The 12,191-nt window shown below is 36.4% G+C and overlaps 1 protein-coding gene across 1 annotated transcript in view; it reads right to left on the bottom strand.

The window, feature by feature from the left end:
• Nucleotides 1–12,191, bottom strand: part of NALF1 (NALCN channel auxiliary factor 1) — a 573,725-nt gene that overhangs the window by 513,935 nt on the left and 47,599 nt on the right. The gene's annotated exons all lie outside the window — the stretch shown is intronic.

Below are 12,191 nucleotides of genomic sequence, written 5' to 3' on the forward strand. Positions count from 1 at the left end.
CAAATCCTGTCCATTCTTCCAACACAATATGTCACCATTGTGTCCTCTCCTCTACTTTCCCTGGATTTTCTTTCCTAAACAAAAATGCAATCACACAAATCCCATGCTATAAGCCCCTGCTCTGACGCTAAACGCAGCACAGACTAAAATACAGCCCTGAGTTCTTGTCCCCCATCTCACAGCTCTTCCCTCGCCTTCCCACCTTGGGGCCAGCAAGCGCCCCTCCAGAAATGCTCTGAGCACTCTCTGTCTTCAACACCTCACACACGCCCATCTTCTGTCTGGAATGCTCCTTAGTCAACCATTTTAAAATGCCTTCAGCATCAGTTAAGCCCAAGACACCTCTCTACTGCTGGGAGGCAGGAGAAAAAAGGTTCACAGGTTCTATTTCTCAATCTTTTCCACTCCCCTTTCCTTCAGGTGGAGCTTAAAGGCCATTTCCTTTCTCTGAGAAGCCTTCTCCAGTCCCTGCCCCAGTATAAACCTGTTTAATATCCTCCCTGTGCATAGTCTTCCGCATCTGTGGTGGAATGTCCCCCACTTGTAGATTAGCTCCCCAAAGAAAGGGACCATGTGCCTCAGCCCTTCACAAAGCCCGCCATGCAGGGGGCACTCAGTACGTACGTGTTGGACTGAACAGGTTCTTGCCTCACCACATAAGAACACTGCTACACTGTTGTGCTGTTCTCAGTGTGAGGTCTCTTTGAATGTCTATACATGTTGGTCATTTTTAAAGATAATAATATATGTTTACTAAAATTTCAAGCATTAAATTTACAAAGAAAAATTAAGGCGTAATGAACTGTGTCACAGTATCTCAAATGTGTTCAGTTAGTTGTCACAAAAGTATGTGCATGTGGGATTTATTGCCTTGAACAACAAATAAATAGAAATCAAAATATTTACTTGTCAATATAAACAAAGAAATATGGTGTTGAGCCTTATATATTTAATCTTTTGCTTCAAATTATGTTTTAAGGGACCTAAGGAATTAAGTACAGTTAACATGGAAGAGTAAAATTTATATCATAATTTATGTACCATACAAAATAAATGGAAATGTATTTAAATTTAAATAATTTAAATCACCGAATATATCATTGACTTGCTGGGAGATCCTGGACAACTGACATCAAATAATTATCCTTGAGTCAGGCAGCTGAAAACAGTAATTGAAATACATTTAGAGAAGTGTAATTATCCTTGGTGTGTGTTTTTAAGGGTCCAATTGTGTAACATCTGAGATGGCATTAACTACATCAGACTGTCCGTAAATTCTATAGGTCATTGCACCATTTTTTAGTGACTTCTAAGAGCTTACTTATATATTACATGCAGTCTTTTTAAATGTACATATATCACCATCGATTATACCCTCAAGTGAGTCGAATCCTATCAGAGTCATTAGCCCTGGCAGGTTCAGCCATGTTTCTCTTTGCAGCGTTTCACTTGCATTCTCTATGCCATAGGCATAGGTAATATTTTAGGATGTCCAAGATATGTTTACGCCTTTATAATTATGAAATAAACAGGTTCATTCTCCACCATCACAGAGGTTCTTACAGAGGGAAGGGAGGGCGGTGGGAGAAAAGCTCTAATAGACTGCAGAGTCTATCCACCTTCTTCCGACCCTTTATTTCCATGCAGGGGAAAAAAATCATGGTTTCAAAACTTCTAAATTACAATCCACGAGTAAATACACATTTAGTTGAGAAATGGAACATTATTTAATCCTATGTGCAATGAACCCTCCAGATTAGTGATCACAAGAGTAAATTTATGTACAAATAAAGCATTTATTATAGTCTCAGAAGTCTTGGATAAGCATTTTGGAAATATCTTCTTAATGAATTGGTAACAATTCTAACTCCTGTCAGTGTGGACTTTCAGTTTAACTATCATCTGTGGCTTCTTCTGGCCCAGATCCCTGACATGGATAGGGCTTCTGGTCATACATAAAATTAAAAGGGCCAGTCCCAACACTTGTAGGTTTAAAATAATAAGGTGAAAACCAGATCGAATGTCTTAAAATACATTTTTACTGTTATTTAATGTTAAAAATAGATTTTGTAGAATGATACAGAGAGAATCATGGAGAAACCTTCAGAAAGCTCACCCATTTTGTAACGGTTTCAGATTGCAAGTACTGGGCTGGCCAAAAAGTTCGCTCGGGTTTTTCCATAACATCTTATGGAAAAACCCAAACGAACTTTTTGGCCAACCCAATATTTTTGAACTAAGCATATAAACCTCAAAGTGACCTAGAGAGAAAAGGAAGGTACATGCATTTGTGCAGGGATGACCTAGTTTCTAATACTAAATATTCTTCTGTGCTCTGGGTTCTGTTACTGACAGCTTTAAAATTCTCTATGCCTTTAGGTGTTTCCTTAATGCAGTCACTGATGGATGTGGCTTCATACTGACCTTTTTATTTAAGGGACATAAGATAGAATATATTGTGTTTTTCTATGTGTAAAAATGTTAAAACATTCTAAATAAAATTAAAGAAATTATCTCAGAAGAGAACTATAAAAGAAGAATGAATCTTGAGGCACACCACTTTTTTAAAAAGTCAATCATGTATTGATTGTGCCCATCTCTTAATACCATTTCATAAAATTTCTACATGATAAAAATATATAATTTTATAAGTTTTAGAAAGCAATGGATTGTTCATTTAGCATTAAACATGGTGCCAAAATATGACATCTTAGAAAAGCAAAAATGTCTTTATGTGGGGTTGATTCAGTATACCAAGTGGATGAGAAAATTTGAAATTCGCTTTGAGAACACTTCTTATTTATAAAAGTCATTTCTTAATCTCTGACCTGCAGTTATGATAGTTTCCAGTGACACTGAAAGGTCTGCATTTTATTTTCTGTGTATGTGTCCAACCAACTACAAGTAATTGAAAACAAAGACTTTTTTAACCCCAAGAGTTTAAACGTAAGAAATCAATAACATGTGCTTTAAAACTCCTGGCTCATAGGTACTATGCTCTTTTTCTTTTCTTTCAAAATCATTCTTATAAATTACATTACTTTGCTAGTAGATAGTCTATGATTCTTTCTCAAAGTTAAAACAATTTTGGGCAAGTCCTCTTATTTTCTGTTTTGCTGAATTCTAACATGTGTTTCAAACCCTAAATATCAAGGTAAGTCAGTAGACACTTATTTTAATACTGACATCTACTTGCAAAAGAACAGAACAGTGTTATTTAGTTTCTTTTAGTATTAATCCCTTCATGACTTCTTTGTAAATTCATTTGTAAAATAGTCAGTATGTATGATTTCATTGGTATGAGAGTCTGCTTATTCAGTTTCATAAAACACTTTGAATTATTGCAAAATACTATTTAAACATGTAATGTACACTATGTGCATCTAGAATACAAACTATCACCATGCATAAATATACGTTATGATAAATTATTGAATAGTATTACTGCACCTGACTGATTCTGCAAAGCCTGACAAAATCAAATAAGTAAAAACAAAAGGTTTATTTAGCACATCAAATAAACGAGTCATGAATACCAAAAATGTTTCACAAAAATATGCAACTTTTTTAAATGAGTGTTGATTTTCACCAAAAAGAAAAATCGCTAAGAGCCAACTGATGGTTCCCACTAAAGCAGCACTTGCAGATTTTATATTACTCTTTCCACACTGCGTTACCTACATATTGCGATAAAACAGTAAATGCATAAATGATAAATGAACTCACCATATTTCAAAGTGGTTCCTTCTACAAACAATAATTTACATAGGAAGCATATCTAGTGAGTTGTAGGCCTCCTTCATTAACAGGCTGTCTGATTTAGAAAATTACTTTTTTTCTCTCTAGTTTATTTATCAAAGGGAACCATAATTACTGCTTAATTTGCAAGGGTACTGTGAGACCCAAGGGCTTTTGCAGCCTAGATGTATACCCCACAGGGAATACCTTATGAGGACTACCATATAAATGATGGTACCAACCAGTGCTTACAATGAAATGTTTATAATATTTATTTAGATTTTTTCACATTAAAGGAATCCATCCCATCCATGTTTCTTATTTTAATCCTGGAAAATATAAATTTCCGTTAGTTTTTTAGAAATTTCTTCCAAGATTGTTCCTACTTTTGGCTTGTTTTAGCCTGTCTTTCTCTTTCTCCTGACTTCCTGTCCAACATCATTATTTTAGCTTCAACAGATCCCTGTACTATGAACAGCAACCATGGACAGAGGCTGTTAGAGAAACAGAGGTGACTCCGGAGGAAAGAAAGCTTGGCTGATAGAGGGAGTGGTTTTCCCTATTTCCATTTTCACTTCTAGTTGTGACAGAATTCCCAATATGCAGTAAAAAAATACTCCTTGGGGCTTCCCTGGTGGCACAGTGGTTGAGAGTCCGCCTGCCGATGCAGGGGACACGGGTTCGTGCCCCGGTCCGGGAAGACCCCACGTGCCGCGGAGTGGCTGGGCCCGTGAGCCATGGCCACTGAGCCTGCGCGTCCACTGCCTGTGCTCTGCAACGGGAGAGGCCACAACAGTGAGAGGCCTGCGTACTGCAAAAAAAAAAAAAAAAAAAAAAAAAATACTCCTTGGACAGATTATGAGAACAATGTGGAAAATTATGTAGTAAAAGAAAAGGCATTTGGAAGATAGCTATCTTCCCGAAATCTCTCCACATTTATCTCCGTGCTTCTGCTCACAGTATTAGACATAACAGGGAATATGGTCGAGAAAACTCAAAAGGCAAGTTCAAATCAAAGTACTTTGTGACCAGATTGTCCAATCCAGGACCAACTCCCAGAGCTGGAAATAGGTCTGTGAACGTGTAAGCCAGTTTTTATGGATTAACATCAAACACAGGGTTAAGAAACCTTGTTTTCTGAAATCACAGAACATGCAGAATTTGCAGTGAAAATCATACTGGTGAAAAAGAAACAATCTACTCTGGGAATCTGCTCCCTGACAATGGGAAGCAGCCTTGTTGCCAAAACAAGATGCAGATCCTCAGATTGGGAGCTTTTGGATTCAACATTCCATATTTCTCTTAATCACATAGTTTACAAAGAAACAGAACCCCAACCCCAAGTCTACTTCTCAACACTACCGTTAATCAAATCATGAATCTCCTAACCGAACGTAAAATGATGTCCTTACCTAGATATGGGCAGGGCCATGTAGATAATTTTTCTTCCCAAGCCACGCACATCCCATCTTCTTGTGCAATCACTGCTTTCTTTCCAAAGATATCCCTCTCAGTCCCCTCAACCTTCTGCATAGTTACTGAGATCAGCAACTGACTCTGCCTCATGACAAATGCCATTTAAAGTCACTCTCTGGTTCACTCACAACATTCTTACAGTCATTCAGCAAAATTTCAAGCCCTGAAAAAGCCCTCTCCATTGCCTTTGACTGAAATGCCCACAGTTGCCTTTTCTGCAGCAAATGAAAAGAGCTAATTTTGTCTTTGGTTGTCTTTGGGGAGTGAGCTTTATCATCTTAGAGAAACATGGGATGCGCCTTCAATTTCTGGAAGACCTGCTTTTGCTGTGCTCACCCCTCTGGTACTGGACCTGAAATATTAAGCCAACTGATATACTCATAGTACATTTCCCAAGCAGGAGCTTCACTCCCCAAATGTGAAAACTCCACGTTCCTTCCTACAACTGGCTCTCAGCTTGTATTCACTTGTGCACCTCTTCGGCAAAACAGAGTTCATATTCATGTAAACGTTTCCATATATCTCACTTACACCCCCAATTTTTCTTTTATCCTCAGTCATCATCTTCATTTTCTCTCAAGGAAGAAATCATTCTCATCCTTTTCAAGGCAAATTGCTCCATCATACTTTTGATCTTTTCCTTCCCATTTCCTCTCATATCTTACTGTTCCCTCCCCTTGTCAGGCATATTTATGTTTCCTCTGTCCACCAGGTCTACTCTTATTCCAGCTAATGCTCTTCACTGACAAAGTTTTCTAGAAAATAATTTACATTCATTATATTTACTTCCTCTTTCCTAAATACGATCAAACTGGTTTATTCTCCATTTCTGTAGAAATTTTCTCCAAGATCAACAACCATTTCCCGATGGCAAATTCAGAGTCTACACACCAGTCAATAGCTCCACAGCATTTGATATTTTTGACCAATCACAGAATTATGTCCTTCCTTGTCCTTTTATGATGATTCAGTACTGCTTTTCTTTCTATGTCAGTGACAGTTCATCTCAGAGTTTCTTTATTCCTCACTCTCTACTCAGCCATATTAAAAGATTCTCTCTCCCAGATTTCCAAAATCATTTCTCTTCTCTGCATGCTTTATATATGCACTCCCATAACCTCTGTGCAGATAATCCCCAAGTCTATATCTTGGCCCTGATCTCTTCACTGAATTCTATATACATTTTTCCAATAGCACCTTGCACATTTATGCATGGATATACTGATAACTTTGCAAACTGCATAGAGATTGAACACATTTATCGTTTTTCAAAAACAACAACTTCTTCCATCTTATCTTGGTCACTGCCATGATCATTCTTTTAATCTGAGCCAAACCTTTATGCTTGTCTAAGATTGCTTTCTCTCCTACATTCATTGCATTCTGTCAGCCACCAAATCCTGCCAATTCTTACTTCAAAATCTCTCCCATCCTCTCTTTCCTTTTGCATCTGAATGTCATTCTGTAATCTGTATCTTCAGTGTCTCTCTCTAGGGATGTTGCTTTAGCATCGTGACCAACCTTCCTTCAACCTTCTGCCTCTCCATTCTATTCACTCTACAACCAGATTAACATTTGTACAATTCTCCATACATGTTATTTATGTTAATCATATAATTATACAAATATCGTATATGTGTAATCTAACATATAAATCAATGAGCAAATATATCCTCTGATGTATGGTGACCCATTATACCTTTATTTAGAAATATTTACGTGTAGAGTGGGATCCAAAATCCTCTGTATGAAATTCAGGCCTTCTGTTAGATTAGCTTTTCAGACTGCTTGTTCTCCTAAATCAATACCCACCCCACTAGAGAACACTATCTAAGCTCCAGGCCCACTGGAAACTTAATTGCTACTGAAACGTGGCATGCAATTTCATACTTGCTTTTACTCATGCTATTTCCTCAGAAGGAATGCTATTTCCCCTCTGTCCACTGAAGAAATTCTACTAACCCATCAAACCCCAACTGAAAGGCTAACACCTGCAACACCTGTCCCTGATTCCTGAATCAGAAATAATTGTTCCTTTCACTCTGACTATATACCTTTTAGTCTCTACTTAACACTTTCTATATTTTATGCTGATTGACATCATATACATAAAGCATATAGATCTCCTCTATTAAATTATGAGTTCGCAGAGGACAGGAAATATATCTTATTAATCTTTACAGCCTCCTAACGTCTAAAATATGCTTTTTGATTAGGCTAAACTTAAATCCCTTAGCATTTTTGCATATTTACACTTTAAGTTGTTTTCACTGACATTTAGGGAAATTAGTCATGGCAAATGAAAATTTGTTCTATTCAATATTTTCATAAGGCCTGAGAAACAGAATTTAAGAAGTAGAAAATATTTTAATGTTGAATATTACATAGTGTTTAATACGTAAACATAATTATGAATAGTGAAATTTTAAAACGGATAAACTTCACTCATTTCCGCTAGATATATGCTAAATTAATGAAAAGTCTGTATGTAGAATAGATGCTATAATACCCAGTAAAAATGCAATTTTATTAAGATTAATATAAGAACCAAATTTTGCCAACCTAAACATCATCGACATGCTTCAATGAATTAAATGTTTCTACTATAATATTTGTTGACCACGCAAATGAACACTGCTGAGATATATGAAGATAGTTTGTTCACTTAGATTAGTGAAAAAGATCACCTGAAATGGGTTCATCTGATGAAGATGCAGAGAATATGGAACACTGCATACCTCATACTAGGTCAGCTGAGAAATGTGATTTTTTTTTTAGCCATGTCAGTGAAAGAGCATTTCTGATAATGGCTACAAGGCTTGTGTTATAATATTAACATTCAAACTTCTCCTTACTGATTTATAATTTTCACCCATGGATCCATCTAGAGCTTTATACAACTTATCTAATATTTGTCATGTAAAACTCCTCATGACTGTAAGTAGTTAGTATTTATTTTTATTTTTCCCTAGCCAAAGCGACTGCTTTCAAGGAGTATAATTTTATGGAAATTTTGAAATAATGTTGCATTATTTCTAGCCCCAATATTATAAAATTTTAGAAAGCTTAGTCTGCCTTGGCCTTACTGCGATAAGATTAGCAACTGTCTTAATAAGTAATCATTGTGACACAGGCTTGGTCAAATTTTGATAAATTGTGAATTGTGAGCATTGAATAAATACGCTTATTTGTATGTGTCATTTGCCCACAGCAAATTATCACAATGAACAAAGAAACCAAAGCTATAATTAAGTTGATAAAAAATGACTATTATATTCTACAATAGCATTATAGGTCTTAAAGGGGGCTAATTTAGAAGCATAAGCTTACTATATAAATAAACAACACATGAAACATACAAACCTACCTGGAGAAACAAAAGTACTTAATTCCTCCTATAACAATCTCAATTTTGAAAACTCATAAAATAAATTTTGGGAAACTCAAACTTGTTTTAATGTTTACTTATGTAACTTTACATTTTCTTATAAGGTTGGCTATATATTAGATGTTGCTTATTGCACATTATTATATATAATACATAACATGTATTTTTTAATATTTATATTTACTGTGTGTAAACATCTCAAGTGTCCATCAGCTGGTGAATGGATAAAAAATATGTATATTACTCGGCAATAAAAATAAATATAGTACTGATACAAACTAAGATACGATGGACCTTGAAAACATATGCTAAAGAATCCAGTGAAACATATGTGAAAGAATCCAGTCACAAAGACCACGTATCGTATGATTTCATTTATATAGAAGACTCAAAATAGGCAAGTCTACAGAGTAGATTAGTAGTTGCCTGGGGCTCGGGGTATTGAGGGGAAATAGGGGGTGCCTGAGAATAGAGATAGGGCTTCTTTCGGAAGTTAAGGACTATGTGCTCAAATTAATTGTGGTGAGCGTTGCACAACTTTGTGAACATAGTATTCACCACCACTAGAATGTACACCTTAAAAGGGTAAATCGGAGGGTACATGAATCATACAGCAATAAAGGTGCTATAAAAAAGATTTTTATTGACAATAAAGCATATGTGATTGTCTGTATGATAAGAATTGTTGATTTATTTAGTGTTAAATAAAACAAAAATAAGTTTAAAATCAAATTGCAATAAAATTATGTTGAATTTTATTTTTATGTAGGATGTATCCACCTAATTCATATAATTAACTTCTATCTAGCATACAGAAGGAGCCAGGGCCACTTAAAAGCAAAAAATGGCAGTCAGCTAATCAAGCAAATACAATCATGAGTGACATTTCCAAGCTCATTATTTCACCTTTTCCTTATTCTCTTATAATACACATGGACTTCTCTTCAGGGAATTTAATACAAATGTTTTTGTAATTTTTAAATTTCTTTAGGACTTTATTCTTGGTTGGAGTAAGAAAGAGATAGCATTATATGAAATATGAATACCAATGTCAATAAATGAAGAGGTAAATATGTGAGTAAATGTAATAGGTTAATAAAAAATAAATATTAAGATCTTCATGTAAGAATCATCTAAAATATATCTCACAAATAAAAATGGAAAATGTTATCGTTTAATAGACTGTCAAGAAATTAAATGCATTTGAAACTGTGGTTTGTGCAAAATGACACATTATAGGTATGGAAACAATATATAACAGCTATGTTATCTTTGTAAATGTTATTTAGAATGATGTTTCTAAAATTATAGGTAGAGTTAAACCAAGATCTGTGATAAAAGAAGTACAAACAGGTTAATGACACCACACCAGAGTTAATACAAAGAAACATATTATGACATCTTAAGAAATGTTATCTTTAAAACATTCACCATGGAGAGTATAAATAGTTATTCTATAATCTCTCCTATCTTCTCTCCCGATTCTCTTTTAAAGAAATCTTTCTTCCTTTTGTAGGTAATTCATCCATCTGTGCCACTTCTCCTCATTTAAGATTTGTTTCCAACAACTCGCCAGTCACAGAGGACACCCCATCAGTCTGCAGTCATTCTCCAGCCACCCCTGTAACTCCACAGTGCTTCTGCTGTGCATGGTCCCTCTCCACTTCACTGACACACCTCCTGAAGGGGCACTGCCCTTGTGAGTCCTACACTTCTTCAACACAGCATCCATGTAATCTAGCTTCCATTTGCTTTTTTGTACTGTAGTAGCACAAAGGCTTTTGCTTTCTACATCCATCCACCCATCCATCTATCATTTGACAAATATTTGTTGATTGTCAGGTAGTCCAAGTGGGGTGAATATAAAGATATGTAAAGCAAGCTCCTTGCTCTCAAGTTGCTGTTTGGTGGTAGAGACAGACATGCAATAAAAGATCAATTCCTATCGTTCTTAAATTCTCCCTGTAAGTCGTATGGTGATCAATGCTGTCTTTCTTATAAAGATCTCTTCTCTGGTATGTGAGGGACTCTGAGGACCATCAACAAGCATTCCCTGGCCAGAGTCAGGGGTGCATTAATCTCCTGGGGGCATTTTGGGAAGAGTTAAGCTTGCTCTTGTTCAGCTGGACAGGGGCAGCAATCAGAAGAAGGACTCAGTCCACCGGTTGCTCTCTCTTTTTAAGGGGTAGGGGGCATGGCAGTGGAGAGAGAGCACAAAGCACTCTGAGCCTGTGTGTCAAATAACCTTAGCTCGAAGCCACCCTTCACAGGGGTTGCTGGGAACAGCAAGTGCTCAGTGTATCTTGGCTGTGTGAATGAGGGCCCTGGCGACATTGGAAGAAGTAGGGTCCAGGCATAAGTCCCAGTCCCAGAGAGCCCCTCATCAGGCAACACAGATCACCTGGTGCTGAGCTGTAGACTGCAGTTAGAGTTGCCGACGTTTCACTTGATGTCAGAATTTGTCCTAAAAATCCAACTGAGCAGGTTTGAGAACTCCAGTGTTAAGTGTGGAAGCATCCAGCTATGTTCTTGCAGGAAGAGAATGCTGAGAAATCACGGAGAATGACAGCTTGCTCCTGAAAGGCACACAGTTATTGTGCTTGTTTCCCTTGGACTAGGTCCACATATTGATGCATACTCACTTTTGCAGCACTGACCATGATCTCATGGCTTACTGCTCTATCTCCTGAGCTTAGTGTCTTGCAGAGAGTTAGGTTCCCAATAAATATCTGCTGAGTAAATGAATGAATGATTCGTAATCACTTAATTGAATAAGTCTTTTTTTTCCCATTTGAGTATGAGTAATATGAGGTCAGGGATCATATTTACCTTGTTCACTCTGAACTTCCAATGTTAACACAGTGACTATCACATAAAGAATAGGCACTCAATAAATACCTTTAAACATGAATCACTCTATAAATAACTATAATTTGTCAGAGTCTACCACAACAGTGTTTCTTGTACGTGTAGCCTCTTTTTTCCAAACTTAGGACGTCATCACCTTTTGCACATACTACTAAGAAAGTATACGCAGTGCTCTACCCACCTAAAATCTATTTTATAAACTGCTAAATCTTCCTGAAGTACAAGTCTGTTTATGTTATTTTAGTACTTGTAAATATTAATCACTTCCCATTGACCACTGAGTAAGGTCTGGACTTAAATTACTTTAGGAGTATGTTACTTGTTCTCTGACACTACAAGCCCATGACATGAAGCCACAGTCTCCATCTGGAAATTCTCTTTCTCTCCCCCTTCCTTCTACCTTCCCTCCTTCTCTTCCTTCTCTCAAACATATCCCATAATCTATACCTCCTTGTGTATAGATTAATCTATACCTCCTTGTGTATAGATTAATCTATACCTCCTTGTGTATAGATTAATCTATACCTCCTTGTGTATAGATTAATCTATACCTCCTTGTGTATAGATTAATCTATACCTCCTTGTGTATAGATTAATCTATACCTCCTTGTGTATAGATTAATCTATACCTCCTTGTGTATAGATTAATCTATACCTTGCCACTTTCTATTTTGTAGGGTTTCTGATTTGCAGTCATTTATTTATATAGTTGTCTAAACTG

Source organism: Delphinus delphis, chromosome 18, assembly GCF_949987515.2.
Source record: "Delphinus delphis chromosome 18, mDelDel1.2, whole genome shotgun sequence".
NCBI lineage: Eukaryota > Metazoa > Chordata > Mammalia > Artiodactyla > Delphinidae > Delphinus > Delphinus delphis.